The sequence below is a fragment of the Heterodontus francisci genome, chromosome 3 (assembly GCF_036365525.1).
Source record: "Heterodontus francisci isolate sHetFra1 chromosome 3, sHetFra1.hap1, whole genome shotgun sequence".
NCBI classification, from domain to species: Eukaryota; Metazoa; Chordata; class Chondrichthyes; order Heterodontiformes; family Heterodontidae; genus Heterodontus; species Heterodontus francisci.
The window spans coordinates 109,226,718-109,253,320 of NC_090373.1; the positions used below are offsets into that span (position 1 = coordinate 109,226,718).

The window sequence follows — 26,603 nt, forward strand, 5'->3', positions numbered from 1 at the left end:
CACATTTCTTTCATTAGATTATTGGTATCTTCTGCATTAATAATTAAATGTTTGCAGCAATCCACAGCTTCTGGGACAAAAAACAACAGCTCCTGAAGTTTCAGCAAATTTAGCCACACCTCATGAGTACAGCACTTGGCTGAATATCCACCCCTAAAAATATTTTCCATTGGTTACAAGATTTGGGTGTGACAGTTTGGCATCAAGTGGATAGAAACACAATGTAACACATAGTCCTAAAGGAACCTGTATAGCAAGTTTCCCAACCTTAAAAGGTTCACAAATCATTCTAATAAACAGGTTCCAATTTTGAAGCTTATCTTGTGTGACTACATCGTAGCAAGTCCAAAAGGAATGACTTAGATTGTTTCAGAAACTGCTTTGCAAAAAAAAAACCTGAAAAGTCATGTAACATGAATCATCTTTTCCAAAATAAAGTCATTAAAGAACAGGAGCAAGTTCTTGTTGGTCCAGTCTGCAGTCACTTGTGTTATATGCTGTTCTTGACAAAGAACAGGTGCAATGAAATAATATGAACAATTTCTCGAGAACTTAACTTTTCAGAAACCAGCATAAAAAATCCAGGCGTATGACATTTAGTTTATGTTAATAGTCAACCTTCCATGCTTTTACAAGGACAATGAGCAGAAATCTTTTTTTATTCATTCCTGGAATATGGGCGCCGTTAGCTCGGCCAGCATTTACTTCCCATCCCTAATTGCCCTTGAGAAGGTGGTGGTGAGCTGCCTTCTTGAACCGCTGCAGTCCATGTGGGGTAGGTATACCCACAGTGCTGTTAGGAAGGGAGTTCCAGGATTTTGACCCACTGACAGTGAAGGGACAGCAATATAGTTCCAAGTCAGGATGGCGTGTGGCTTGGAGGGGAACTCACAGGTGGTTGTTTTCCCATGCATCCTTGTCCTTCTACATGGTAGAGATCGCAGGTTTGGAAGGTGCTGCCTAAGGAGCCTTTGTGTGTTGCTGCAGTGCATCTTGTAGATGGTACACACTGCTGCCACTGTGCATCGGTGGTGGAGGGAGTGAATGTTTGTTAATGGGGTGCCAATCAAGCTGGCTGCTTTGTCCTGGATGGTGTCGAGCTTCTTGAGTGTTGTTGGAGCTGCACCCATCCAGGCAAGTGGAACGTATTCCATCACACTCCTGACTTGTGCCTTGTAGATGGTGGACAGGCTTTGGGGAGTCAGGAGGTGAGTTACTTGCCGCAGGTTTCCGAGCCTCTGACTTACTCTTGTCGCCACAGTATTTATATGATGTTGAAAATGTTAGATGGTGGAAAAAAGCAAAGCTGACTAGCCTGATGTTGGAATGCACGTGTGTTAGTGGGACATTTACAAATAAAGCTGACAGGTTATATGCGCAATTGTTACATGGGGTTATGATATACTGGCTGTAATGGAAAGCTGGCATAAACGTGGGCAGGAATAGGAACTAAACATTCTTGCCTATCATGTATTCAGGAGAGATAGGGAAGGAAAAAAAGATAGGAGGGTGTGGCGGTATTGACCAAAGATAATACTACAGTTCTACAGCGGGGCGATATACTAGAGGGTTAAAAGATTGAAACTATTTGGTCAAAGGTAGACAGATGTTTACTATAGACCCCCAAATAGTGAAAAGGAGATGGAGGGGAAAATCTGTGGGTAAATTTCAGAGAAATGCATAATTAAAAGAACAGTAATAGACAGGGACTTCAATTATCCTCATATCAACTTGAGGAAAACAGAACAAAGGGCAAGAAGGGTGAAGAATTCCTAGAACATGTGCAGGAAAATTTTCTTAATCAATATGTTTCTACATGATAAGGTCCCGCTTTTGCTTTTGATAAGGTTCCGCATGGGAGATTGGTTAAGAAGGTAAGAGCCCATGGGATCCAGGGCAATTTGGCAAAATGGATCCAAAATTGGCTTAGTGGCAGGAGGCAGAGGGTGATGGTCGAGGGTTGTTTTTTAGTGTGTGGAAACCTGTGACCAGTCGTGTACTGCAGGGATCGGTGCTAGGACCCTCTCTGTTTGTAGTGTACATTAATGATTTAGACATGAATATAGGAGGTATGATAAGTAAGTTTGCAGATGACACAAAAATTGGTGGTGTCGTAAATAGTGAGGAAGAGAGCCTTAGATTACAGGATGATATAGATGGGCTGGTATGATGGACAGAGCAGTGGCAAATGGAATTTAATCATGAGAAGTGTGAGGTGATGCATTTTGGGAGAACTAACAAGGCAAGGGAACATACAATGGATGGTAGGACCCCAGGAAGTACAGAAGGTCAGAGGGATCTTGCTGTACTTGTTCATAATCACTGAAGGCAGCAGCACAGGTAGATAAGGTGGTTAGGAAGACATACGGGATACTTGCCTTTATCAGCCGAGGCATAGAATATAAGAGCAGGGAGGTTATGATGGAACTATATAAAATGCTAGTTAGGCCACAGCTGGAGTACTGTGTACAGTTCTGGGCACCACACTATAGGAAGGACGTGATTGCACTGGAGAGGGTGCAGAGGAGATTCACCAGAATGTGGCCTGGGCTGGAGTATTTCAGCTATGAAGAGAGACTGAAAAGGCTACGGTTGTTTGCTTTAGAACAGAGAAGGCTGAGGGGGGGCATGATTGAGGTATACAAAATTATGAGGGACATTGATAGGTTAGATAGGAAGAAACTTTTTCCCTTAGTGGAGGGGTCAATAACCAGGGGGCATAGATTTAAGGTAAGGAGCGGGAGGTTTAGAGGGGATTTGAGGAAAAGTTTTTTCACCCAGAGGGTGGTTGGAATTTGGAACGCACTGCCGGAAGAGGTGGTAGAGGCAGGAACACTCACAACATTTAAGAAGTATTTAGATGAGCACTTAAAACGCCATAACTTACAAGGCTACGGGCCAAGTGCTGGAAAATGGGATTAGAAGAGTTAGGTGCTTGGTGGCCAGCACAGTCATGATGGGCTGAAGGGCCTGTTTCTGTACCGTATAACCCTATGACTCTATGACCCCATTGAAGGAGGAAACAGTGATGTATCTAGCTCTGGAGAAGCACCCACCTCCATGGGCCCGGCAAAATTCCAGCCTCAGAGAGTGGTGTCGAATGGATGTTTTTCTGACTGGAGAGAAGTTAGGTCGCCCAGGGCTTGTTATTAGGACCATTGTTTTCTTGTTATATATAACTGGCCTGGATGGGCATTGGGAGCACAACTTAGACATTGGTGGATGATACAAAACTTAGCAATGCAGTAAACAGTGAGCTGGATACCAGCAGACTTCAGGATGACATAGACAGACTGGCAAAATAGGCAAACACAAAGCAGATGCAATGTAATGTGGATATGTGATGCACTGTGGGAGGAACAACGTGGTGTGGCAGTATAATCTAATTGGTATTATTTTGAGGGGTGTGCAAGAGCAGAAGGACCTGGGGGTCCCTATTCACAAATCCTTGAAGGTGGCAGGGAAAGTTGATAATGCAGTTATGAAAGCATATAGGATACTGGGCTTTCTAAAATGGGGCACTAAATACAAAAATAAGGAAGTCATGCTAACCCTTTAGAAGACACTGGTTAAGCCTCAGTTGGAGCATTGTGTACAATTCCGAACACCACACTCGAGGGTTTCAAGGCCTTGGAGAGGATACAGAGACGCTTAACGAGCATGATACTAGGAATGAGGGACTTCAGTTATGTGGAGAGATTGAAGGTGCTGTGATTGTTCTCCTTAGAGCAGAGAAGGTAAAGGGGAGTCCGAATAGAGGTATTCAAAATTATGAGGGACTTGATAGAGCATGTAGGGAGAAGCCATTTCCTCTGGCAAGTGGGTCAGTAACCCGAGATCATAGATTTAAAATAATGGTCAAAAAAACGAGAGTGAAATGTGGAGAAAATATTTCACACAAATCTGGAATACACTACCTGAAAAAGTGATGGAATCAAATTCCATAGGAACTTTCAAAAGGCAATTAGACATATATTTGAAAAGAACTAATTTGCAAGACTATTGAAAAAAAATGCTGTGGTGTGGGACTAAAGACGACTATGCTTTCAAAGAGCTGACACATGCACAATTGGCAAATGGCCCCTTGCTGTGCTCCAAGATTCTAAAGACTCTCTGTATAAATACATGTTATTGTTCAGTATTTTGATTCTGAAATGTGTCTTCCTGTCAATATTTTCAGATATCAACTAAACCAACTTCAAAAAATTAAGCTGTAAGTTTAAAAAAGTTAACATACTTTGCTCATGCAAGATATGGACATCAGTCGCAAATATTTTTGATATTCAGTGCAGCAGATTTCCATCTACATTCTATCACTTACAACACAGCCAGTTTAATTTTTCACAACTATTTAAAAATTTTAACTTTAAAATGTAATTATTCTGTATCATATTTTTACTCTAGCAAATTCAGACAGTGACAAGGATGGTTGATTTCTGATCTATGAGTGCATTGGTATTTGAGCTTTAGCTACATTCAGGCAGACGAGGATACGTAATTGCCTGAAGTTGTCAAATGTCTAGTTTGAAACAAAGATACTATCTCAATATTCTATGGAAAACTATTAACAAGATTCTAAGTAATACAGCATTTCAAAATAGCCAAGAAATATTTCAAACTTTATTTCTGTAAATGGGTGTTAATTAACGCATTCACCTCTGGAGAAATGCCAGAGAACAAGTTACGAAATAGATTATTAATCAGTTAGAGATCCATTACTCACACAGTGCAGCTCCAAAATCCCTCTCGTTCTCTCCCTCACATAATGCAAGGCAGTAAAAGTTTATATTATTACCAAGTGCAATGGTATGTAACTGGTAACTGTAATAATTCCTGATATGGTGTCCAACCATTTGGATCAATTGGCCATGAGTAGCAAGCGAGTAATTAAACTTCACATCCAATTTATTTTGCATCTCAGTGTTGATGGATCATGCCCTTTCCACCCCGCTTACCTCTCTCACTCTCCCTCCTTCAACATTTCTTTTTGTCTGTCCGCTTCTCTCACCCCCTCCTCCACTTTTCACTCGCTTTATTCTTTTACATTTGTTTCTCTCTGCACTTTTCATCCATTCCCTCTTTTCCTCCTCCACCATTTCCATTGGTTCCTCTTTCTTCCCCTATACTTCTCTTTCTTTTCTTTTCACTTTAACTTTTTCTCATCTCTTTTCAGCATCGAGACCACAGGCAAGCAAGCCAGAGGTTGCAGCATCGATGGCCACTGCATCTGGATTTCATGGCACTAAAGACACTGCTATGTGTTAGATATGGAAAGTCTTGAGAGTCTCCTGGTCTTCTGTGGGGCAGGGGTTGGGGGGGGGGGTGGGTGGGTGGGGAGGTTTTTTTTATCTGTTGGGGGGCCTTGCCAGGATCAATAGCCTTATGTGAGTCTTCTGCCAGTTTTATACTTAAAAGCCATAACCAATAACAAACATTACTTTCTTACTGTCAGCAGAAATCGCAAATATAAATCTGCCAACTTACATTCTTCTGGCAGTGGCAGACACCCAACTTTCCAACGGGGCTAGCAAGCTGCTACTGGATTCACCTTCAGCACAGCAACTGGCGGAGACTGATGGAAGTATAAAATGGAGGAGAGCAGTGCTGTAATACTGTAGCTCTCCTGAACCGGCACTGAACTAAGGAAGTGCATTTAAGGGTTGTATCAGGCAGCTCCGAGAAACCCGAGCCAAAACTTAATAAGAGCCCTCCCTGTTTTTCCAGGCACTGGGCGTTGAAGAACACTACTCACAAAAAGCGGTCATCTCTGATAAACCTGCTGACAGACAGTTGATCTGGCATGGGGGAGAAACATCAGACAGATAAGACATTTGTAATTATGGTTCCCTATTTAACCCTGAGATGACATTAAACATGACTTACTTATCCGTTACCAAGGCTGCTTATTTCCACTTCTGCAACTCCGCTCTACAGCTGAAACATTTATATGTGCTTCTGTCATAACTTCATCCTCCATAAAAACCAACTTGTTAAAAACTCTGCTGCACGTATGTCCTGCATGACATCCCACTCACCTATCACCCCCATCCTCACTAATCTACACTGGTTCCATGCCACCCCCACCAGCCCACAATGCATTAACTTTAATATCCTTGCCCTGGTCCATAAATACCTGCATGCCTTGCCTCACCGTATATCCACCAGTCTTGTATCTCCTCTATTCCTCTGACTTCAGCCTTTTGTATATCCTCTCTTCCTCGGCCCAACCATCAGCAATAGAGCTTTCAGCTGCTTTGGTCCTACTCTTTGAAACTTCTTCCTTAATCTCTGCACCTGTCCACCTTTATAATCCTCTTCAAGACTCATCTGATTGCTAACCTGTTCGTGTTTCCCATTAAACTACTTTTTGTCTTATCCAACCATGTCCAGCAATCCCTCCAGATTTGGTATCAAAAAGCTTGTCAGCCTGTGCCCTGAGAATGATATTCTGCGAGACGGTGGCTCCTGTTGTACCGTACTAACAATGGATCTTTGCTTGACTAAAGGCTTATTACATCACTTTCTCAAAATCAATGTGTTAATATGAATGAAATAATAAAGTCAGTTGCGGGTCTATGCATTTTTACAATTTTATTTGTGTTAAACAATGATTTAGAGAAATTGACCAATAATGATCAGCAAATGGAGGGAAAGGGGACAGGCTGACACTAGAATTTAAATTCCACGCTGGCTAATAGGGCAAAAGATTTCTCATTTTGCTATTTGGAAAAAAATCCTTAAAATAAATTTTGACAATCTCGAGCCAGGACCTAGTGGGTGTGAGTCCATGACACAAATTACCTGTAATTCAGCAGTAATTGGCACTAAATTAATTAACCTAATTAGAGAGGCGGGGAGAATGACTATTGTGGGAATAGAAATGGCACATAGGTGTCATAGGGTAAATACCTTTGAGGCTGAGGTTAAGGCATATTTCTGGAATAGGAGAAACTTTGTAAATCTGATAAAACTCAATGCTATCGCCAGATGTCAACAATGTGAAGGTGTTCCATGTTTATGAAATGTATCTGAATACAAAGGTTGAGAAAGCATATACTATAATATAGACTCTAAAATCTACCTAAAGCATACATTTTCCAATTTCCAATGTTTCTACGAGTTTGAAAATATGCAAAATTGCTTAAGGTCCAAATTTTATTTTGCTTTTGTTTCTATAAATTTTCCATAGGTATTGTGAAGATACTTTATGTACTAATTTCACATTAAAAATGAAGAGCATGAAGTGATGGAAGACTGAAACCAGACAATCTTTAAACCGTGAGATTTTGGTTTTAAATTTGAGACAATATCTGGCTTTTTCTCGCAGTCACCTAGTTCCTCTGCCCTTCTTAACAGACACCAAATAGCATCAATCACCAGAGTTCCAATGTGGGGCAAAATTGGGCTGGATAGCACCTGATATTTGGGCAGTACAACACCCCTTAAGGTTTCAAAATGGCATATACGGTGCGCACACCCCTGACCAGAAGTGAGTTGGGGCTATATTGGTAAAGGGATCAGTGTGTGCACACCTAACATTCACCAGACACATGCAAAGCAGGAAGATCATGACGTCAACAGCATGCAATGCTGATCTGACACCAGCACTGGCATTTTGGAGTTCCATAGTCCAGTCTATGCCCTCTTTTTACTTTCCACAGCTGACACCCACTCAATGGCATGAAGGACTCCCTACCCATCCACGAGCACATCTTAGAAGAATCAACCACTTCCTGGTTAGTTGCTGATTATTTTTCTGGCTGCTGCTGCAATTCTATAAGCTTTTTCATACTTGTTAAAAATTTCAAAAATCTACAGTAAGTGATCTGGCTGGTGCTGAAGTTCTTTATTGGTGGCTGAAAGGCTTGTGCACAAACCAGTTGCTTCCAGATATGGGTGGCCAATTAGAATTTCCTCTTGATATTGAGCATGATTGGGAGAATGAGCAGAGACCACACAGAGAAGGACAAGGAGCTTGAAGAGGAAGGAGTAGGAGGGGGAAGAGGGTGAGAAGGGCTCTCAGCAAGAAGCCATATCCACAGAAGGTCTTTAAGGGAGCAGATCTGTTAGAGAACAGATTGCAGGAGCATTGCATATCCTGGAAGTTCTTTTGCACACTTGTATCCAATGATGATTACAGTAGTCTGGACTTTCACAGCAGCAAATTGAGCAGTAGTCTGAGTTTCCACTGCAGCCTCAGGCATTGGGTGAATACTACCTGCACTGTAATGGAAACTAAGACATCGGCCATCAGACATCACACCATGGTTGACTCCGCAGATGTGCTGATGGAGCACATTCAATGTTGGAACGTATGGACTCCAAGCTCTTCACAAAGCCCTGTGCCAAATTGGTTCCAGACTTCTCCATGCTCCTTGACATTGAGAGCAGGCATCTGGCAGGCATGGCAGTGCACCAAGTATTTGGGTATGTACATCCATCAAATTTCTTCTGTAGCCTGATCAACTGAAGTGCTCATCTGAGTCCTCTGCAGCAGAACCAGCATGCAACCTCACCCTTCAGCAAGCTAGTACCTGTGCTATCCTTATCCCCTGCCATAGCTGCAGATTACTTGTGCCCGCCTGTCTCATCACATGTAGATCCTGCCTCTATGCCATCCTCTAAGATATGAGTGTGTCAGTTTTGAGCTGGTGGCCATGAAAGCGAGTGATGGTGTGTCTTCACTTTCATTGTCTTCTTGCTCTTCCTGCGCTGTCCGGGCAGCTTGTGGTTCTTGGGCATCTGACAGGAAAAAGGGACAAGGGTAGAGTTGTGCTGAGGGGAGGGGGAAAATTAAGAAGCAGAGGCTAAAACCATCAGCAGCTTCTCTGTCGGAAGAAATTTAGGAATAAGGGAGAAGTGGCCTGAGAGGAGGAGGACAATTAAGGTATGTGGATACCCTTGACTTCAATGTTTTCAGCTCCACAGGTGACAACAGCCTCAGCAAAGGCCTTTCCTATAATAGCCAGCACTGTCTCTTAGAACATGCAGATGCACTTCTCTCACTCGGGTTAGCTCCTGCTGCCTCCAGTTGTATGCCACCTTATCCTGCAAGAAGGAGGGAAGGATATCAGTGAGTGTCTTGCAATCTGTTTGGGTGACATATCTGTCATGGTTGAACAGCTGACTGTGTGTGGAAGCTGTGAGATGTGAGGCTTGCAGCAGTACCAAGTGTGTGAGGCTTAGGTGACGTATGGGAATGTTAGGCATGAATTCTGATTGATAGAGATTGCTGGCAGGTCAATGATGGGGTTTTGGTGAATTGAGCAGTGGCAGAGGCTAGTGGTGCAGTGGTATGATATAGCATTTGACGATGCATTCACTGACCTTAACCACTAGTATGAGATCACTAATATTCTTCCAGCACTGCATTCAGGTCCTTGGAGCTATAATCCTTGCATTGACCTCTGCAGCTATCTGTTCCCACTGACTTCTCATCATGTGACTGGTGGGCTTCCTGCCGTTACAGGAAATCAATCCTCCTTTCCACCTCTTCCAGCAATTCCTCCAGCACAGTGATGGAAAGCCCGCAGAGAAGCTCTCTCCCATGGTCAGCCATTGATCTCTCCTTCCCAGATCAGATTCAGTTGCAAAACAACTCCCAACAACTGCTGCAGTCAAAATGCACCTCGCCTTTAAGAGGTACAAGCTAACTTTCAGAAGTGCAAGTTACTAATGATATTGGGCCCGCTGCTGAAGGGTGCAGCTAATGAACAGCGCAGGAAGTGCTGGCTGCACGCAGAAATCATAATAATTAGCAGGCTGCCGATGTTGGCATGTACTGCCTGCATTCCACTCAATGGGTATGGTTTAATCACGATCTTCAAGTCAATTTTCGGGATCTAACCAATCTATAGCCCAGTGTCTCTGTGGTGCATCTGCTCACTCTTCTGGCTGAATAGCCTATGTTGGGTGAGGGTCTAGGTACAGTCAGAGAGGATTTAAAAGGAACAGTCACTAACCATTTTGCAAATACTCCCACTGGAATACACTTTAAAGTAAAGAAAAATGCTGAAAAAATGAAATTGAAACAGAAAATACATGTCAAGTAACAGAGTTCTCAATGATAAACGACTGCATTGTGTGAACAGAAAATAAAATGAATGGGTTATAAAGCCATGACACCGACTTTTTTTTGGAAAATCACATTATTCCCAATAAATATTTTGTCATTCAGCAAATGGTTAGTGTTTTGTCTAAGAACACACATTCCTAAATCATTTTATACAGTTGTCAGTATAAATCTGGAAGTTGCAAAGTGAAATTATATGGGAACTTTGCCACTCCTGATTCATTTTTGGTAATTATAATTATTCCCATAATTAGCATTCACATACGTGATCTTCTGATTAGAAAGCAGTAGCTCACCAAAAGCATAAAAGTGTCAGGTGTGGATCATTTAAGTAAACTGAACTCTGTCAGTGAACTCCTTTGCACCAAATTTCCAGGAGAGGGTAGCCTGTGCAACAAAACCTGGCAATGTTAACTTGTGAACTTAGTGTCAGATGTGGCTCAGCTGGTAGAACTCTCGAGTTAGATATAGCTCTTGGGTCTAAAGGGATCAAAGGGTATGGGGCGAAAGCGGGAACAGGTTACTGAGTTGCATGACCAGCCATGGTCATAATGAATGGTGGAGCATGCTCGAAGGGCCGACTGGCCTACTCCTATTTTCTATGTTTCAATATTTCTCACCTCTGAGTCACAATGTTCCAGATCCAAGTCCCACTCCAGGGCTTGAGCACAAAAATCAAGATTGACAGTCCAATGCAGTACTGAGGGAATGCTGCACTGTTGGAGGTCCACCTTTTGGATGAGACTTTAAACCAAGGCCCCATTTGCCCTCTCAGGTGGATGTAAAAGATCCCACTATTTCAAGAAGAGCAGGGGAGTTATTCCTGGTGTCCCGGCCAATATTTATCCCTCATTTAAGATCACAAAAACAAATGATCTGGTCATCATCACATTGCTGTTAGCGGGAGTTTGCTGTGTGCAAATTAGTTACCGCATTTCCCTACATTACAACAACAGTGACTACACTTCAAAAGTACTTCATTGATGTAAAACACTTTGAGATGTCCAGTGGTTGTGAAAGGTACTATATAAATGCATGTTTTGCCTGTATTATAATTTATATAAAAATACAGGATATCAGGGTCATTTGAGACCGCAGAGGGTGGTCGTCCCCGCCCTTTTGTGAGTCACCCCAGGCCCAGGTAAAGGTTTCATGCTAAGGGTTACAATCCATGGCCAATGGCAGAACCAACAAATTTTCAGTGGTGATGGCGGAAGAGCTAGAACCTTGAGGGACAACAATTGCTTTCAGGCAGAGAATCCTTCAGGAAGAGGACTTGTATTTCCTTTAAAGCACACACAAGGAAGGCAACGGGAGATCACCTCATGTACTTTTTCCCTGGTCATATTACTCATTTCTCATGGAAGTTAAAAATGTGAGGCTTATGAGCAACTGAGGCATGGTGAAATGAGCAGAGGACCCACCCTTGGGCAGTTCATCACAACACATATAAAAATACCTTTACTGTTCAAAATATATTATTTCAAAATGAAAAATCTAAGATCAAAAAGTCTAGAACGAAGTTTAAAGGTTACCTCTCTGAGCAACGAAAAAACACATGGTGGCAGTTGAGGTAAAACTGAAAGCTCGTAAAGCTACTCTACAAACACCTATGATTGTGCAGTCAGCATAACACATTTTCATAGGCAAACCCCATTACAAGTGAGGGCATAGGAGGACATAGGAATTTATGAAACAAAAATTGATAGAAAGGCCTTGATATTCCAAGGGGTTCTGCCAGACTCCTGCAGTTATTCTTACCCCATCAAGTTCACGCCTGCCCTTGCCTGCCAGTAACTCAAGTTCCTGCCAGCTTGTGTGCAGATAGGACAGTGGATCACCCAGGCCTCTGGCTGCCCATAGCCATGGTCCTATCAAAAGGGAATAAAAGCAAAATACTGCGGATGCTGGAAATCTGAAACAGAAACAAGAAATGCTGGAATCACTCAGCAGGTCTGGCAGCATCTGTGGAAAGAGAAGCAGAGTTAATGTTTCGGGTCAGTGACCCTTCTTCGGACCCGTTCAATAGCGTCAGCTGCCTGTGTGTAGGCGCTGGTGCCATTTTTAAAGGGTAGGCAGCCCTGCTGGGTCATTTAAACTTTTAAAGGGCTAACCACCCCAATGTACTGCCAATAAATCTATCGCCCCTTCCCCCTCCCTAATAACAATTAAATTCAACATTTTCCCTCCCCCCACACCCAAAACACTTACCTTTAACACTTGACCTTCCCCCTGAAACCAAAATGCAGAGGTCTCCCATTCCCACCCTTCCCTACACTAGTAATTTGTATTAGAGCCCATTTCCACCCCCCCACCCCACCTCCCCCCACTGCACTAAAAGTCATAAGTTACCCCCTTCCCTACCATGGTGGCGCCTGTTTTCACTGGACAGGAGAGTGAAGGTGCGTGAGCGCCCGCTGCTGCTCGGAAGATCGCGGTTCAAAGGTAAGATCACTATTGATTTTATTTAAATGTATTCATTTCATTAATTTAAATATGTTAACCCAGTCCCATCGCTCAGTGGCAGGGGGCCGCCACGGAGTCTCGCCGCCACCAGGAATATCAGGTCCGACATTTCTGTTCATTCTGCAGACCACCTTCAGAGAAATTTTCCAGGTCCAGTGGGAACTTCAAGCTGAGACAGTTCCCCTGCTTGCCCCCATTCACTTACTGTCATTTGCCTCGTAAGGAACAGTTGGAGGTTTCTAGAAATGATGGTGAGCCAGCTAAAAACAACCCCCCCACCCCCAAAAAAATCTCCAGGCCAAGATTTTTAATGTATTATAAGTGGATTAAATTTTAGTTAAACTCCTATTGTAAACTGATATTACTGAAGATAACAGAATCCTGAGTTTCAAAAGCATGTTTTATAATCACCAGGATGCTGCTGTTTATCAAGATGGTCTCTGTGACTTGCACATCTGCTGATATCCCACTTTAGTTTAGTTGAGAGATACAGCACTGAAACAGGCCCTTCAGCCCACCGAGTCTGTGCCGACCATCAACCACCCATTTATACTAATCCTACACTAATCCCATATTCCTACCACATCCCCACCTGTCCCTATATTTCCCTACCACCTACCTATACTAGGAGCAATTTATAATGGCCAATTAACCTATCAACCTGCAAGTCTTTGGCATGTGGGAGGAAACCAGAGCACCCGTAGGAAACCCATGCAGACACAGGGAGAACTTGCAAACTCCACACAGGCAGTACCCAGAATTGAACCCGGGTCACTGGAGCTGTGAGGCTGTGGTGCTAACCACTGCGCCACTGTGCCGCCCACTTGTAGTAAAATTGCAAAATACAACTCATTTAAAGCTAGCAGAGCAGCCCAACACTAAAATTATTCTTACTAATAATTAATTCATTGCACACAGAGACATATGAGAGTCATTTACAGAACAGTGAATAGCGAGAGGGTACCGTAAAGGAAGGAGATATACTTGACCCAAGTACTAAACTACATAGAGACTGCAACTTAAAGCTAATCAACTGATGGGAGGATTTTAACCCCACCCACACAGCAGAAACTGAATATGCTGCAGGGTCCTTTTTACTGAAAGTCACTGGAAGGCCAATTTCTGTGGGGAATCTCCTGCTTGTCAGCCGTAACATCAGCAGAGGGGCTGCAGAAATCCCAGAGAAATGTGTTGACGCTGTGTGTGGAGGGTTTTCACAGCTCGTCAGCTGCAGTTATGGTGGATGATTGCGAGGACCCCTGTGGCAATTCACCTCCTTGGTATTTCACTGATTATGAATCTTGGAGGGTAAATTTTTATAGAACTTAGAAACATAGAAATTTACAGCACAGAATGAGGGCATTCGGGCCATCATGTCTACGCCGGCCGCAAGTAGCCATCCAGCCTAATCCCAATTTCCAGCTCTTGATCCATAGCCTTGTAGATTATGGCACTTCCGAGTCCATATCCAAGTACTTTTTAAATGTTATGAGGGTTTCTGCCTCTACCATCCTTTCAGGCAATGAGTTCCAGATCCCTAGCATTCTCTGGGGATGAAAGAGCTGCAGAAACCCCAGAGAAAACACCCCTTTATTTTAAAACTCACCATTTAGTTATCTTCAATAATACAAATTTATAATTTTATCTAAGCACTGAATTTATGGAGGGCTATTTCTATGAGGGTTCTTACAGCAGGAGAGTGCAGAAACCCCATAAGTTAGAGCAGACAACCTAAAGAAGCCATTACAGAAATCTGCCCCCTATATTCTTTATAAGAAGTTTGATCCATTGGATTTTAGATTTACATGTTCAAAAAGCAACATAGTGTCTCTCTGTTTCTCTATAGTTTTGTCACAATACCTGAGGAGGTAAAAACAAAAAAAAGCTGAGGTTACAGTAATTCTTCCAGTGACTTCCTGATGATACTTCAATGTCAGCCACACAGCAAGTAAGCAATAGAATTGGTCAGGAGAGGTTTTGCTACAATCTTTGAATTCCTGTTTACCTCTTTCTTCCTGGTTACTTGAAATGGCACAGTCCACACCTCTGTATGCAGTAATATCACTATTTGTCACAGTGCTGCTGTATGAAACTCAAGTTGTCAGATGGAAGAGTGATTGAAGAGATGCACATAACAACTCGAATGTGCAAGTTGAATGCAACTCAAGTACTTTGTTTTGTTATCAACTTTAGACACACCCGCTGTCAGCAATAAAATGTGGGCAGGAGCACTGTTAAGAATCTTACAACATAATGACTCATTGTTTTATTCACAGTTCTTCCTAGCTTTTTCTACTTCTGCAAGCAGCTTTTTTGATATTTATTTTCTTCAAAAAAAAGTCATCTTTCTTTCTTTGGCCTCCTTATCTCGAGAGACAACGGATAAGCGCCTGGAGGTGGTCAGTGGTTTGTGAAGCAGCGCCTGAGTGGCTATAAAGGCCAATTCTAGAGTGACAGGCTCTTCCACAGGTGCTGCAGAGAAATTTGTTTGTCGGGGCTGTTACACAGTTGGCTCTCCCCATGCGCCTGTGTCTTTTTTCCTGCCAACTACTAAGTCTCTTCGACTCGCCACACTTTAGCCCCGTCTTTATGGCTGCCCGCCAGCTCTGGCGAATGCTGGCAACTGACTCCCACGACTTGTGATCAATGTCACAGGATTTCATGTCGCGTTTGCAGACGTCTTTAAAGCGGAGACATGGACGGCCGGTGGGTCTGATACCAGTGGCGAGCTCGCTGTACAATGTGTCCTTGGGGATCCTGCCATCTTCCATGCGGCTCACATGGCCAAGCCATCTCAAGCGCCACTGACTCAGTAGTGTGTATAAGCTGGGGATGTTGGCCGCCTCGAGGACTTCTGCGTTGGAGATACGGTCCTGCCACCTGATGCCAAGTATTCTCCGGAGGCAGCGAAGATGGAATGAATTGAGACGTCGCTCTTGGCTGGCATACGTTGTCCAGGCCTTGCTGCCATCGAGCAAGGTACTGAGGACACAAGCCTGATACACTCGGACTTTGGTGTTCCGTGTCAGTGCGCCATTTTCCCACACTCTCTTGGCCAGTCTGGACATAGCAGTGGAAGCCTTTCCCATGTGCTTGTTGATTTCTGCATCAAGAGACAGGTTACTGGTGATAGTTGAGCCTAGGTAGGTGAACTCTTGAACCACTTCCAGAGCGTGGTCACCAATATTGATGGATGGAGCATTTCTGACGTCCTGCCCCATGATGTTCGTTTTCATGAGGCTGATGGTTAGGCCAAATTCATTGCAGGCAGCCGCAAACCTGTCTACACTTTATTTATTCCCTGTTTATGTCTATACACCAATCCCAGTCAAGTGGGCAGACAGATAACCACCCCTCAGGTTGTTGCCAGCATGATCAGTAAACAGCCATTGGAAGGTACGCAAGATTGGTCCAGTTTGATTGGTACCTTGATTCTTCTTTTTAGCCTCTGCAGATTAGATGAATACTGAATACTGAACACAAAGGTAACAGTGGCCTTAAATTTCAAATTGAGGCCAAGATGTAAGTGGAGTCGATCTCCTGTCAGGAGACTGGAAAATGGGGTTGAAGCCAGTTCAATTGGGATGCCATCCCATTCAGAGGCTTAGGAAAAATTCCATTGCGAATGTGTGTAAATGAACCTACTGCCCAACCTCCTTACAGCAAGGGTGAATTCAGTCCTTTACTCTTCAAGGACCTTAGTGGAACTAACATCAGCTGGCATTAATCCTGCTAAGGCACCAAGAAGGCCCCAAACTGTTGCTGAAATAGGTAATTAATCTTGGAGACATTTGATTCCCTGCAAATTCAAGCCATTCCGTCATTCCAGCCAGCATGATGCACCAGGCCTGTGTATGCAAGTGACCCCATCCTTGCGGGTTGGAATGTGGCCTGGGCCTCTCTGTTTAGGCAGGCCTAAAGTTCACTCTGCCATTATTCCACTGGTCGAGCTGCTCTACAGAAATTTCAGGGCCACTATATCAAAAATTCTAATATGTAAACAAGGCCCTGAAGAACAGACACCATTTATATAGGTTTTAAAATTATGAAGATTTGATCGGGCAAATAGGGAAAGACTATTTTCATTGGTTAGGATATCAGTGACAAAGTTTCATAAATTTAATATTATCACTAAGAGATGGAGGAGAGATGTTAAGAAACATTTATTTTTTTGGCCATGGAAGCAATGTTCCCTCTAATTTCTCTTTGTTGTGCATGTCCTGTTTATTGCACTGCATGGTCCCTTTAAGATTGCTGTGCAGCTTCACATGCACACATTTTAAAGGGAATGTTGCTTGTGCGTGGCCTGTTTGTTCCCTGTGCGGGATATACTGCGCAGCTTAGACGGAACGTTGCATGGAAGCCTTTAGCACAGAAAGTGGTTGAGGCAGACATGTTTGCACCTTTTAAGGGAAAACTGAACAAATATTTGAAGCAGAGAAAGATACATAGCTATGAGTAGTGTGTGGAGTAGTCTGAATAGTTTTGGAATGCACGAGTAAAGAGCTGGCACAGACACAATGAACTAAAGGGCCTCCTTCTGTACTATAAATTTCTGTAGTTTTACTGGATGCCCAAAATATCAAAGCACATGTCGCATAAAGAAAGGAAGACTTGCATTTATATAACGTCTTTCATAATCTGAGGATGTTCTAAAAGCTCTTTACAGTCACTGTACTACTTTTGAAGTGTAGTGACTGTTGTAATGTAGGAAATGCAGCAACCAATTACCACATAGCAAGATCCTACAAACAGCAAGTGATACAAGACCAAATGTTACATTGATGCTGTTTGAGAGATAAGTATTGGCAAGGACAGTGCAGAGAACTTGCCTCTTCTTCCAAAAAGAAATGCCGTGGCATCTTTTATGTCAACCTGAGAGAGTAGACAGGCCTTGGCTGAACATCACATACAAAAGTACGGCACCTGCAAGAGTGCAGCACTCCCTCAGTACTGCATAGGAGTGTCAACTGAGATTACGTGCTCAAGTATCTGGAGTGGGTCTTGAACCCACAAACTACTGACTCAGAGATAAGCATGCTACCGACTGAGCCATAATTAGCGCTAACGTTCCTCACCTTGATGAGCATACAAGTTCAACCAAAAAAATCTAATAAAATTCCCTGTGTGGGGAACTTTACTTGCAACCCTAAGAACGACACTACATTTTATGGCAACAAGCAGTAGTATCTCATGCTCTCACCATATTGAGCTTATTGCCAGTGGTTATTATTGCTGGTATTACACCAACTCAGCCACCATCAACCATATTATTTGCTCAAACTGTAAAGTGCAACTGTCATCTTGGAATATTATATAAAAGATCCAGGGCATATATATGACTGGTGGAACCAGCCTCCTCAAAAAAACTAAACCTGGCAACCATGAGTACAAGGCAGGTATTCCATAGTAGAGTCCGATCCTACATATTCTGCAGATGGAATTTAGTATTGAAAATTGTGAGGTGATGCATTTTGACAGAAGGAATAGGGAGAGGCAATGGTGCAGTTCTAAAGAATGTGCCAGAACAAAGGGACCTGCGGGCGCATACGCATAGATCTTCGAAGATGGCAGGACATATTGAGAGAGTGGTTAGCAAAGCATATGGGATCTTGGGTTTCATAAATAGAGGCATTGAGTACAAAAGCAGGGTAGTTATGCTGAACCTTTATAAGGCTCTAGTTAGGTCCCAACTGGGTTCAGAGGGCACAGAGGAGATTTACCAGAATGGTTCCAGGGATGAAGGGTTTTAGCTACAAGGTTAGGTAGGAAAAGCTGGGTTTGTTCTCCTTAGAACAGAGGAGATTGAGGGGACATTTAATAGAAGTATACAAGATTATGACAGGCTTAGATAAGTTAGATATGGAAAAACTGTTCCCATTAACTAATGGTACAAAGACTAGTGGACACAGATTGAAAGTTTTGGGGAAAAGATGAAGGGGTAATATGAGGAAGAACTTTTTTATGCAGCGGGTGGTAATGACCTGGAACTCACTGCCCACAAAGGTGGTGGAAGCGGAGACAATCAATGACTTCAAGAGGAAGTTGGATGGCCACTTGAGAGAAATAGACTTTCAGGACTATGGGGATGAAGCGGGGAAGTGGGGACTGACTGGATAGCTCCTTAGAGATTGGCATGGACTCGATGGGCTGACTGGCCTCCTTCTACACTGTAAATGATTCTATGACTCTATAAGTGGTATAATACAGTAACTCATTAATCCATCCTCTTTTGTGTGATTGAAACTTAGTTTTCAGGGCATTATACGAATGATTCAAATAAGCCAAACTGTTTTAGCCAGAGAAGGAATGGTGTATTTCTGCTTTTAAAAAAAGGAATAAATCTCAGGCCAGCATTTGAAACTGCTGAGTACAGCTGGACATCGGAGCTGATTGGCTGGTAGAAAACTTATGAAGACAGAGAGAGAAGAGCAAAACATCTAAATAGAGCTGTAAAGTCACAACCATCTTGTATTCAGAATCGGTAATAATGTTCAGCCTACCTTTTATGATTCTATTTCTACCAACTCAGCAAACTTCCAAAACTGCCTTAAAAGCACCCATATATTTTATCCATTATACAGATCCAATTGTTTTGCGCACTGATTTTGTTCACAGCATCATCAGTACTTTTGATTCCAAGTGACTCATTGTCTGACCCTTAGTTAATCAGTGAGAAAAATTGTAAAGTGTTGTCATATTTCACAGTTCTTTTCTTTTCCCTAAGAATGTATACTTCCTTTCAGTTAAAGGAAATAGTGGCTTGCCTCATTTGCAACTTGATATCTATAAATTAATGATGCAGGTTGTGGTTGAGTATGTGATCAGGGTGATTAAGCCAACATTACTCTTCTTGATAATTTGATGACTTCACTTAGTCGGAAAGAATAATAAGTTGCCCCATACTCAGTAGTGAGGAAAATGCAGTTCTGCTGTCACAAAAGGATGTATTACATATTACACAGAATGCACAGCATAAAAACTAATTATTTGGCTCAACTTATCTATGCCAGTGTTAATGTTCCACATGAGCTTTCTCCTACTTCTCTTCATCTAACCTTACCACCATACCCTTCAATTCTTTTCTCCCTCATGCACTTATTTAGCTTCCTCTTAAGTCCATCTACATTATTCACCTTAACAACTCCTTGTGGTAGTGAGCTCCAAAGGACACAGAGTTAAGGTGGTTAGCAAAAGAACCATGGTGACATAAGGAAAAACTTCTTTTACGCAGCGAGTGGTTATGACTTGGAATGCACTGACTGAAAGGGTGGTGGAGGTGGAGGTGGTTTCAATCAACGCTTTCAAAAGTGAATTAGCTAAGTGCTTGAAGGGGAAAAAATAGCACGTCTATGGGGAAAGTTCGAAGGAGTGGGACTAGCTGAATTGCTCTTGCAGAGAGCAGCACGGGCTCATTAAAACGAATGGTCTCCTTCGGTGCGATAATTATTCTTTGGTTCTATTCTATGAATAATAATAATAATGAGTACATTCTGAACACAGAGCTGACATAGTACCTTATTACAGTTCTCACAAGTGTCACAAACCATTTCACATATAGGGGCCTATAATATGCTTCGGGATGCTGAGGTTTAGAGTATCCAATACGCACATCACACAATAATATGGCTCAAATATAAGTCAGGCATTTTGAGCTGTGCACCAAGCTCATTAAAACCCCAACTTACATGCAACTGAGTGGAGAGTCCCACATGATGATTGGAACAATTAGACAATGCTGCACAGAAAGAACACCCATAGAAGTTATCATAGCAAGAGCAGTCTCATCAGCTAGGCCTTTGCTTTAAAGGTACTGTGCTGTATTTGGTGCATCTATTACCCAGCCACTGGCCTAGAAATCAGCTCATGCCCCATCTGTTTTTCAGACGTGAAACATGCAACAAGGGAGTACAAGGATGTAAAGGGTTAATACCAAAGACAGTGAGAGGGCCCCCTCCCATTGTATGAGCAATGATGTAACAATCACATGAGATAGGTTTGAGAAGAAGAACTTATAGCAGCACAAAGGATGTTAGCTTAGGTGTCTTGCGGAGAGTGTATATAGTAACTGTAAATAATAGAGTTGTTAGTTAACCTTTACCGGAGTCTAAGACTTTCTCCAGAGCGCCTTACAATTCGACTAATACACACCCAACAATGCAACATGATGGCAATGGTAAAACAACAGTAAACAGCAGTGAAAGTGAGCAGGAGTATTTTAAAGATCTCCTTACCTTTGGAAGAGACAAGAGAATTTCAAAAGATAAATCCTGGCCCTGTACAGTAAGAAAACTAATAACCCACAGAAAAGGCAATGGAAAGATCTGCAGCTGTGGTGAGTCAGAGCACAGAAATACAAGCTGCACCACCGAATAGAAATGTGGTGGCTTGCAAGTAGAATCCATCGATTAGGTGAAACACAATACCAACAGTCGGAGATCGCATTAAAAGCCTTTGAAAAGCTTGGGGTATTTTTCTAAAGGCATTGTGCTCAAAGTAAAAAAAAAAGTGGGGGAAAGCCCAAACCTACACTCAGGCTGAACGTGAGGGCAAAGAGCGAGAAAATCCCCGAAAAACGTGGGAACTCCTGAGAAGCAAGAGAAAACTCTGAAAGCAGCAGGGATGCATCCTGTAAGGCAAGCAAGCCTGAAAAAAAAACTACATTTCTCAAAGAAAGAGGGAGATCCTAGAAAAGCCTATTAAAACAGCATAAAGCTCTCAAGAACAGCTGGGGCACCTACATTAAGGGAACCAGGCCTGAAAAAAGTGAATTTATTAAAGAAAGGGAAAAATGCTAGAAAAGCCTATTAAAACAGGAGGGACCTCTAAAAAACAGAAGGGACCTCCATGGAAGCAACCAGGCCTGAAAAAAGAAACAAGCTACAACACTGGCATCAACCCAACAATGTGGAAAATTGCCCAGGTATGTCTGATGCACGAAAAGCAGGACAAATCCAATCTAGCCAATTACTGCCCTATCAGTCTACTCTTGATCATCAGCAAAGTGATGGAAGGGGTCATCGACCGTGCTATCAAGCGGCTCTTGCTCAGAAATAACCTGCTCACTGATGCTCAGTTTAGGCTACGCCAAGGCCACTCAGCTCCTAACCTCATACAGCCTTGGTCCAAACATGAACAAAAAGACCTGAACTCCAGAGGTGAAGTTGTAGTGACTTCCCTTGACATCAAGGCAGCATTTGACCGAGTATGCCATCAATGAGCCTAACAAAACTGGAGTCAATGGAAATCAGGGGGAAAACTCTCTGCTGGTTGGAGTCATACCTAGCACAAAGGTTGTGGTTGTTGGAGGTCAATCATCGCAGTCATACGAACATACGAATTAGGAGCAGGAGTCGGCCACTTGGCCCCTCAAGACCGCTCTGCCATTCAATAAGTTCATGTTTGAACTGATTTCTCCACATTACCACCTACCCCCGATAACGATAAAAAGGACATCACTGCAGGAGTGCCTGAGGGTAGTGCCCTAGGCCCAACCATCTTCAGCTGCTTCATCAATGACCTTCCCTCCATCGTAAGGTCAGAAGTGGGGATGGTCACTGATGATTGCACAATGTTCAGTACCATTCGCGACTGCTCAGATACTGAAGCAGCCCATGTCCATATTCAGCAAGACCTGGACAACATCCAGGCTTGGGCTGATAAGTGGTAAGTAACACTCGTGCCACACAAGTGCCAGGCAATGACCATCTCAAATAAGAGAGAATCAAACCATCTCCCCTTGATGCTTAATGGCTTTACGATAACTGAATCTTCCACTATCAACATCTGGGGGTTACCATTGATCAGGAACTTAACTGGACCAGTCACGTAAATGATGTGGCTACATGAGCAGGTCAGAGGCTGGGAAATCTGCAGTGAGTAACTCACCTCCAGTCTTCCCAAAGCCTGTCCACCACTACAAGGCACAAGTCAAGAGTTTGATAGAATACTCTCCAACAACACTCAAGAAGCTCAACACCATCCAGGACAAAGCTGCCCTCTTGATTGGCACCCCATCCACAACCTTCAACATTAACTTCCTCCATCACTAACGCACAGTGGCAGCAGTGTGTACCATCTACAAGATGCACTACAGCAACACACCAAAGCTCCTTAGACAGCACCTTCCAAACCCGCAATCTCTACCACCTAGAAGGCCAAGGGCAGCAGATGCATGGGCACACCACCACCTGCAAGTTCCCCGCCAAGTCACACACCATCCTGACTTGGAACTATATCGCCGTTCTTTCAATGTTGCTGGGTCAAAGTCCTGGAACTCCCTTCCTAACAGCACTGTGGGTGTACCTACACCCCAAGGACTGCAGCAGTTCAAGAAGGCAGATCACCATCACCTTCTCAAGGGCAATTAGGAATGGGCAATAAATGCTGGCCTGGCCAGCGAAACCGACACCCAACAAACAAATAAAAAAACATTCTTTAAGGGGAACCCTAAAAAGTCCATTAAGAAAGCAATATGGATGCAAAATTGGGAATGCCAGAGAGTTTCCAGAATCAAGCAGGATGCAATCAGATTCAAAATTGGCCATCATGGAGAAAAAGATTCCTAGGTTTAAAATTGCTTCACAACTCAATACCAAACCTGAATTGGAACAGTAGGTGCAAGATGCTATTAAGCTCTGCCAGCGTTGTGACAGCAAAAAGATCCACAGGCGCGAAGAGTTAAAAGCAAAGCAGAATGCTTTCACTGCAAGAAAGTTGGTCATTTTGGGAAGATGTGACAAAGTAAAACCTCTACTTTAAAAAGTTCCAAGGAAAAAGTCTTTACACATAGAGCCATTAATGAAGATGAACAATCTCCTTTGGAAAAGAAATCAGAAGACTTCCTTGGTAAGGTCAATGACCCCAATCATGCATTCTGGTCTGCCAATATTTATGTCAACGGACATATCACCAACTTTAAAATGGGCACTGCAGCTAATGTGATGATTTTATCAGACAACGAACCATGGTTATCAATGCATTGCCTACAACCAACAGATGCTCAGTTACACAGACCAGGAGGGATTGAATAGAAAGTCAAGGGAATGCTACAGGCAACACTTCAGTACAAGATAAAGCAGATAATAGAAACATTGTATATCTTACAGAATCAAGAATTTTCTCTTTTAAGTCGAAGAACTTATATAGACCTTCATCTTATCGAGGTGGAAGAAATTAAGTGGCAAGAATCCAGGAGTCACTTCCAATAAGACTCTCCAAAATTATTTACTTATCTAAGAAGATTGAAGACCAAATACAGCATTACGTTGAGAAAAGATGCTAAACCATTGTGTCTTTTTACACCTAGAAAGTAACCACACTAATGAAGCAAGTCCAACATCAGCTAGAAGAGCTACCAGGATGGGAGTCATTTCTCCTGTCAACAGAGTGGTGCTCGGGAATTGTTCCCGTTCCTAAACTGAATGATACTCTACACATTTGTGTAGACTTAACTTAATAAGGCTGTTGCAAGAGAAGATGCATCTTCAGTAGATAAGTGTTTGACGAAAATATCCAAAAGTATCATGTTCACAAAGCTGGATGTGAATAGTGGCTTTTGGCAAATCCCATTGGACGAGAAGTCAAGATTACTGACGACCTTAATCACTCCGTTCAGAAGGTTTTGTTTTAATCATTTACCATTCGGTACAACATCTGCACCTGAAATATTCCAAAGAACTATGTCGAACATTCTACAAGGCCTTAAAGGAGTAGTATGCCATATGGATGACATCTTTTAGTCCATGATGAATCTGCGAAGAACCTGACCTAAGGGTTAGAGCGTTCTGAATCACCTACAAGAAGGAGTCCTGACACTTCATGAAAAGTATGAATTCTTGAAAACATCTATTTGTTTTCTAGGGCACATTGTTAGTAGCAAGGGGATAATGGCAGACATGCAAAAGACGAGAGCTATTAGTGAATTCCCAATTCTGTCCAAGATCTTCAGTGATTCCTTGGAATGGTTAATGAGTTGGCAAAGTTTCTACCCAATCTAGTGCAACTTACTGAACCCTTAAGACAACTCTTAAAGAAAGCACAAGCATGGTGTTGGAATGCACTTCAGGAGCTGGCATTTCAAGTATCAAGGAAACTCTCATTTTACCAGATATCTTAGTGCATTATAACCATTCACTACTGACCACAATTTCAGCAGATACCTCATCTACAGGGTTGGGACAGTCCTTTTTCAAGATAATGTCACAGGCTGGTCTATTATGCATCTCAAGCATTGTCTGAGACTGAGACAAGGTACACTGTCATAGCGAAAGAAGCTCTCGCAGTCACGTTGGCTTAAAGATTGTCATAGAGACAGACTACAAATCCCTAGTTTCCTTACTTGATGAAAAGGAACTCGCTAGAATGCCTCCGAGAATTCAGAGATTCTAGTTGGGGCCACTGAGATACATGCATGAACTGCTTATGTACAGGGCAAACTTCAAACGTCTGCCGATGCATTATCCAGAGTTGCTATTGACCATCCTACACAACATGATGTTAACTTCATTAGTGAAATTGAGTCATATACACAGTCACTGCATCACTATGGCTGGCAAATTCAAAAAAGCTCCAAGAAATTCGTCATGCTCAGATGCAAGATGAGGACTGCATCCAAATACACCAATATTGCAAGCAAGAATGGCCACAGCAACGTCCCAGTGGTACGGTGATGAAAATCTACTTTGAGTACAGGAGGCACTTTATTATTGTGAATGATTTGCTGGCATATGATGAAAGGCTGGTGACTCGGGTCTCATTCAGGATCGATATATTGGAGAAAATACATCAAGGCCACATGGGTATCACAAAATGCAGAGCATGGACTCAGTTGTCCGTCTGGTGGCCAGGAATATCAAAAGATATAGAAGAAATGATTTCAAATTGCCAGGTACGTGTAGTGCAGACCAGACCAGAGGGAACCTCTTATATCGACCAATTTCCAACCAGACTGTGGGGATGTCTGGAGATGGATCGATTTATGGTTAATGGGAAATCCTACCTGATTGTTATCGATTACTTCTCAAGATGGATTGAGGCCAAACACTTGTACACAACAAATGAAACAGTCATTTGAGTGTTACAGGAGATCTTTGCCACACAATATGAGATTATGTCAGATAATGGTCCTCGATTTGCAATAGACTGCTTTAAGCACTTTGTGGAAAAATGTGGATTTGCACATCTTAAAAGTTCCCCTAGATATCCACAATCTAATGGAGAAGCTGAACGAGGAGTCAGAACTATCAAAGCGCTGTTAAAGAAGAATGAAGATTATCAAACAGCACTCCTAGACTATCGATCAACTCCAGTGCCATGTGGATTAGTTGATGGGGAGAAAACTTAAAACACAACTTCCTATCCTACCTAAAAAGTTTCTTCTTGTGATTAGAAGTCCAGGATTATCAGAGAGTTCAAGACAGAGTGAAGTCTTACTGAAACAACAAGCTTCTAATTATAATTGGAGATATTGTACCGGAAACCTTCCCAAGTTGATGGAAGGAAACAAGGACTAATCATCCAGAGAGATGGAAATCAATAGAGATCTTATTCAGTACATACTTCAGAAGGTACTATAAGAAGAAACAGGAGAAATTTTATCTCTATACATAAGAACATAAGAAATAGGAGTAGGAGTAGGCCATTCAGCCCTTCGAGCCTGCTCAACCATTCAATGAGATCATGGCTGATCTTCTACTTTCAACGCCATTTTCTTGCACTATCCCCGTAACCCTTGATGTTTTTCATATGTAGAAATCTATCGATCTCAGTCTTGAACATACTCAATGACTGAGCCTCCACTGCCCTCTGGGGTAGAGAATTCCAAAGATTCACCACCCTCTGAGTGAAGAAATGCCTCCTCATCTCAGTCCTAAATGGCCTGCCCCTTATTCTGAGACTGTGTCCTCTGTTTCTAGACTCCCAGCCAGGGGAAACATCATCAAAGACATCAATCAGTCATATATTTGGATGAACCAGATGTTGATCCTGAAAATCAGAAAACACCAGATACTACAAGCCTCAACGAAGGCCATCCAAGTCAAGAAACAAGAGTTCAGAGAAAGAC

The 26,603-nt window shown here is 42.6% G+C and overlaps 1 protein-coding gene across 3 annotated transcripts in view; it reads right to left on the reverse strand.

Annotated features, from left to right (window-relative positions):
- LOC137359547 (synaptotagmin-like protein 2) overlaps positions 1-26,603 on the reverse strand; it is a 294,080-nt gene that overhangs the window by 262,928 nt on the left and 4,549 nt on the right. Inside the window, exon 1 of one of the 3 annotated variants that reach the window (XM_068025423.1) lies at positions 11,834-11,943. The exons of 1 other annotated variant lie outside the window; for it this stretch is intronic. The gene's annotated coding sequence lies outside the window, so the exon portion shown is untranslated. Of the gene's footprint in view, positions 1-5,484; positions 5,565-11,833; positions 11,944-26,603 lie in introns of those variants that run through there. One more of the 3 variants, XM_068025422.1, reaches the window with a different exon arrangement.